This window comes from Oryx dammah, unplaced genomic scaffold (genome assembly GCF_014754425.2).
Source record: "Oryx dammah isolate SB20612 unplaced genomic scaffold, SCBI_Odam_1.1 HiC_scaffold_1867, whole genome shotgun sequence".
NCBI lineage: Eukaryota > Metazoa > Chordata > Mammalia > Artiodactyla > Bovidae > Oryx > Oryx dammah.
The window spans coordinates 1-6,225 of record NW_024071972.1 but is presented as its reverse complement, the minus strand read 5'-3'; the positions used below and the strand labels follow the sequence as shown (position 1 = coordinate 6,225).

Below are 6,225 nucleotides of genomic sequence, written 5' to 3'. Positions count from 1 at the left end.
GCCCCAGGCTCTGTCTCTCCCTGCTGGTGCTGCCCTGGATACTGACCACATCCCATGCCATGGTACACACCCTGCTCATGGCCAGGCTGCATTTTTGTGAAGACAACGTGATCGCCCACTTTTTCTGTGATTTGTCTGCTCTGCTGAAGCTGTCCTGCTCTGACACTCGAGTGAATGAGCTGGTGATATTTTTCGTCGGAGGGCTCATTATCGTCATCCCATTCCTACTCATCATCATGTCTTATGCACGAATCGTGTCCTCCATCCTCAAGGTCCCTTCTGCCAAGGGCATCTGCAAGGCCTTCTCCACCTGTGGCTCCCACCTCACTGTGGTGTCTCTCTTCTATGGGACAATTATTGGTCTCTATTTATGCCCATCAGCTAATAATTCCACCGTTAAGGAGACTGTGATGTCTATGATGTACACTGTGGTGACCCCCATGCTGAACCCCTTCATCTACAGCCTGAGGAACAGAGACATGAAGGGAGCTCTCAGAAGAGTCTTTTGAAAAAAGAAAAATGCCTTCTCTCTATGGCTGTAAAGTTAGGATGATGATAAAGTTGGGATTTCTACACAATTTTATTTAGTAGGTATATTGATATCAATATTGGGATATTAACCCAGATTTCTGTTTTCAATGATCTTTTTTTTTTTTTTTACAATGACTTAGTAGGATATTGTCCAATAAGTAAAAGAGATACAGTGGAGGTATGTAGTAGAACTTGGAAAGGGGATGTCAGTGACCTCCTAGCTGGATCTTTCTCATTTTTCTCTGCAGGTTAACTCAAAGAAGCTTCATTTTTAAATTTCCAATTAATCTTTGTGCCCTCCCTCCACATTTTTTTTTCATTACTGTTATCAATGTTTGATTTACTGTTGATATAAACACTATTTACTGAGCATTTACTCATTTACTTGTTGACACACCCTCTCCCCTCTGCCCTTGACCCACCACCACCTTGGACAGACCTTCCATGAATGAAGAGACAGAAACTGCAGAACCTGGGCCCGCAGCAGGATACTCATATTTACTGAACCAGACAACGCCCAATGTAGTTACTTTTATCATCCTCCCATTTGAAAACATGGAGGCGACTAAAAGAAACAGCACAGCTGCGATAGCCTGTAAAATAGCATTAATTTGCGATGTGCTGCCTCCTTGCACACTGCATGCCGCTGTGGCAGCAAATTCTTGGGCCAGTGGTCCCTTCCTAAACCTGGCCCTTTTGGGTGTGTGAGGCCACCATCTGGGCCATGCCATGCTCGTAGGAAGGCCACTGAGAACCCAGGTCTGCCACACTAAAGGTGGAGAGGAGAGCCTTTTCTTCAGCATCTGTGTCCCTTTTTTAAACAATTAATTTATCATGTTTTTTGAAAAAGGGACACAGAGTGCATTATATAATACTGTGTCCTTGAGGTCAATACTATTTAAAATTTAAAATTGTCCCCTACTTACCTCCTGTAAACTGGACTTTTAATTGTTGAATATAGATATTTACTTATCTCTTCTTGAGCAAGGGTTTGCATTATCCTGTCTCTTAACCGTCTCTCCTCTGATTTTATATCTCGTGTCCTCTTGACCTGCCCTGAACCTCAAGTGAGCATTCTATCTCCTTTGCTACTTTACCATCTCCTTTGATAGTTTAGTTCATCTTTGTTGTTGTTTAGTCGTTAAGTCGTGTGTACTCTTTTTTGACCCCGTGGACTTTAGTTCACCAGGTTCCTCTGTCACGCTGTAGGGCAACTAAGCCCGTGTGCCACAGCTACTTAGGCCTGTGTGCCAGGAGCCTGTGCTCTGCAACAAGAGAGCCCACCACCACGAGAAGCCCACGCCCCACAACTAGAGAGTAGCCCCTGTTCGCGGCAACTGCACAAAAGCCCAGACACAGCTACGAAGACCCAGCACAGCCAAAAAAAGTTAATTATGGCTTTGTGGCCATAGATAACTGCCACAGCAGGAAGAGCTGGAAACTAGGAAGTATTCTGACACATCTGGGGAGTATTAGAGACGATGGAAGTGGCAGGCGCCAGTATGTTTTCCCACAGAGGTAAGGAGGCAGAAGTACTTCAATGGGGTTCACACTGGGTTTTCTTTTCTGTCTTGACTTGAGGAAGAATTGAATATGATCAGGGAGTCTTTCTCTGGTCTCTTATTCTTAGTTAGTTAGTTAAGTCGCTCAGTCATGTCTGACTCTTTGCGAACCCATGAACTGTAGCCCATCAGGCTCCTCCATCTATGGGATTCTCCAGGCAAGAATACTGGACTGGGTTGCCATTTCCTTCTCCAGGGGATCTTCCCGACCCAGGGATTGAACCCACGTCTCCCACATTGCAGGCAGACGCTATAACCTCTGAGCCACCAGGGAAGCCCTTCCTATATATCTGCATATGGTTGTGTCATGGGGATAAGTACTCCTTGCTAGTTACAGGTCATGTATGGGAAATGGTGTTTTACTGAGAGATTCTTCCACCTTGAGAATCTTTCCAAAATATATGTCTTGGGACTTAGTGGTTAAGACACTGAGTTCACTTCAGGGAGTGCTGGATTGATCCCTGGTCAGGGAACTAAGGTCTCACATGCTGCCCAGAATGGTCAGAAAACAAAAACAGAAAACCAAAAAAACCAACGCCTTTCTTGGCACTTTACTCAAACCACGGAAGCTTTCTTGTTGCCCACAGAAAACAGCCTGTTACACTCCTCAGAATTTTTAGGGTACTACCATATGGTTCCTGCTTGTTTTATGACTTCACAAAAGGTGACTTCCATCCTCTTTTACCTCTGGAAATGTGGGCTCCAACCACAAGTGTCTACTGTCCATTCCCTAAAGAGTCAGTGATTAAGCTTTCATGTGTGAGCTTCTCTCCATCCCCATCTTCCCCCAAAGTATAGTCAGGGGTGATCAGTGATTGTAATCAGCCATTGCACCACGACCCTGAGAGCATTTGTCCTAGAGAAAGTGAAAGTGTTAGCCGCCCATTCGTGCTTGATTCTTGTGACCCCACGGACTGTAGCCCACCAGGTTCCTCTGTCCATGGGATTTTCCAGGCAAGAACACTGGAATGTGTTGCCATTCCCTTCTCCAGGGGATCTTCCTGACCCAGGGATCGAACCTGGGTCTCCTGCATTGCAAACCGATTTTTACCATCTGAACCACCATGGGAGGTGGTGTCCTAGAGAGGCCTTGCGTAATTACTTTGTCTTTAATGAGCTCCTCCAGGACCCAGACTCCTCTGGGATGCAGGGCCCGTTTGGCCCAAGGATGTGCAGAGTGGGAGATGTGGATAGGATTTTCCAGATGCCAGAGATGACTTTAGAGGCTGTTATCTCACACGCCTTAGTGAATAAAGGGGAGCAGGATCTCGGGTCACAGTCCTCTCACACTGGCTAAGCTGGGCAGAGAGTACATAAGCTGGTCCATTAGGGTTTTTCCGACCTGAGAGTCTTGATTTTTCAGGTTGTGCGGTATTCTCCAGGAGAGTTTTTCAAGTTTGGTAATGCTTTCCTTTTCCACCTCTCTGCTTCCCAAAGCTTCACTACATTTGAGAAGTTTTTATTAAGGTTCACACATTATAATCTATTTTTATTAATGAGAACATTCTAATGTATTTCTTACCACATCATTTATTCCCAGAACGTTGTGTACTTTCAGTGTACTAATAACTCTTGAGGTAAGTATTAATGCCGTACTTCTGAACCCTTGTTTTATTTTAGAATTACCTTGGAGCTTTAAGAACTGTGTATGGGCTTCCTCTCAAAGACTGTGATTATATATCTCATGGGGCCAGTAGATCAAGAATCCAGTAGATTCTTGCTACTCATTGTGAAGCCCATGGACTGAAGCGGGGCATTACCTGGGTGCTGATTAAAATGCAGAAGCAAGCCTACTATATCCAAATCGGTGTTTTACAAGCACTCCTAGGAGATTTTTCAGGGATATTAAATTTAAGAAGCATTACCCTAGATTTCCTTAAGTGCAGTTCTGGCTGAAAACTACTGACTTAACAGGTGAAGAAAGTGAGAGACTCATGGCACTGTCAGTGACAACATCCCCTAGTCCTGTCTCTGGTTTGTGATCGCTAGTCACACTCTTAATACAGATGTGATCTCCAGTCACACAAATGGGGTCCTGCTCCTTTGCCAGGGTCTCTTCCCAGAGAGACCCTATGTAATATCCATGTGAAAACCTACTGACGTAGCTGGATCAGCCAGCATCAAGGGGTGAAATCCCAGCTGTTGGATTCAGTCATGTCTTTAATGAAAGAGCTTTCCACATCTAATGACACTTCTCTGCTTTTTTGTCCACTTTGAGGTGCACTATGGAATGTTAGGTTTCTCCAGAGAAAAAGATCCAATAGAGAATTTTATCTATATCTATCTATCTATGTGCATATGTCTCTATTATCTATATCATCTGTATCAGTGTAATAGGAGTGTGTTTGAAAGAGCTTCTCAGGTAGCTCAGTGGTAAAGAATCTGCCTGCCAGCGCAGGGAATGCAGGAGATATGGCTTTGATCCTGGGTTGGGAAGATTCCCCTGGAGAAGGAAATGGCAACCTGCTCTAATATTCTTGCCTGCAAAATCCCATGGGCAGAGGAGTCTGATGAGCTACAGTCCATGGGATTGCAAAGAGTTGGACACGAACAGGAGACTGTGCTACACACAGTGTGTCTGAGGTACAAGAATCAATACCATGGGGACAACATTGCTCCACACATTTTGTAATACAGGGTCAAATTTAGTGCTAAATGGTCGAAGGTGGTGAGTTTCTGTCCTGGGAGGGGTTAATAAGAGTAATGATTCTAACTGAAAAGGAGTTTTGCTAGCTTTAAAGTTGGAGGAATGTACATTGCAACCTGAAGCACAACCAGTGGATATTTATGAAACACCACCTGTATCCAGGCACTGGGCCGGGTGCTGGCTCTGTAGCAGCTGTGAAGGCAGACATGAGCCTTTCCTACGTAAATTTTATAATCCGGTGAAGAAGGCAGCTATAGAGAAACGATCCCATTGTCATGGAGTGCCTGGGGACAAGAGGACGCTTGGGAACATAGCAGTGCATTCTCCTCTGGCCTGGGGGAGCTAGGGAAGGTTTGCAGGGCAGATGACATGAAATGTATGTGAAGGGCAAATATGGGAAGCCATGGGAAGAGGGAGCAGAAGGGAGAGAACTCTAGGGAAGAGGAACAATGAGTGCAAAGTGCTGGAGCAAAGGTGTTGTGTTAAAGTCCAGCTTTGCTGGAGAGTGAAATGTGAGTACAGTTGTGGGGCCAGATGAAGTTTTGGAGTTAGGCAAGGGTGAAGTCATGAGTCACCTTTTGAAGGGAATTTGCCTTTATGTTAAGAGCAATGAGAATCCATGAAGACTTTATGGAGAATGGTCATCCATTTTTCATCTTAGAATCCTTACTATGATGAAAGATACCGATGTGGAGGGTTTCAAGTATGCAAGCAGGGAGATAAATTAAGAGGTTGTTCCAAAGATTGAGATTGATATATACACCCTACTACATATAACTACATATATATATATATATAATATATATAATAGATAACTCATAAGAACTGAATAATAACCTATTATATATAATATATATTTATATATAATAAATAACTAATAAGAACCTAACATATAGCACAGGGAAGTATACTCAATACTCTGTCATGGCCTATATGGGAAAAGAATCTAAAAAAAGAGTGGATATATATGTATATATCCAGAGACAAGCATTTGATCCCTGGGTCAGGAAGATCCCCAGAAGTAGGAAATGGCAACCCACTCCAGTATTCTTCCTTAGGAAATTCCATGGACAGAGAAGCCTTCTGGGCTACAGTCCATGGAGTTGCAGAGTTGGACATGACTAAGCATGCGAGTGCGTGCACACACACACACACACACAAACACACCCCTGACTCACTTTGCTGTACACCTGAAACTAACACAACATTGTAAATCAACTATATTCCAATAGCTTTTTTTTTTTTTTCACAAAAAGATTTTTCCAGTAGTACAAACAAGATGTGATGTCAGGCTGATCTAAGGTGGTGACAGTGTGGATAAGGAGTGGGTGAAGGAGAAAGAATTTCTGGATCTTGCTGACAGATGTTGGGTATTGATAACAGAAGGAGGAAATGAAAGAAGACTCTCATGCTTTATCTGGATAACCTGGAAGTCTTCTTCTGGGATATGGAAGTTTAGAGGAGGAGGGAATTGGGAGAGGCACA

General features: G+C 43.8%; 1 pseudogene; it reads left to right on the top strand.

Moving 5' to 3' along the window:
• Window positions 1-8: 8 nt before the first annotated feature.
• On the top strand, window positions 9-542 carry LOC120859601 (annotated as a pseudogene).
• Window positions 543-6,225: the final 5,683 nt, after the last annotated feature.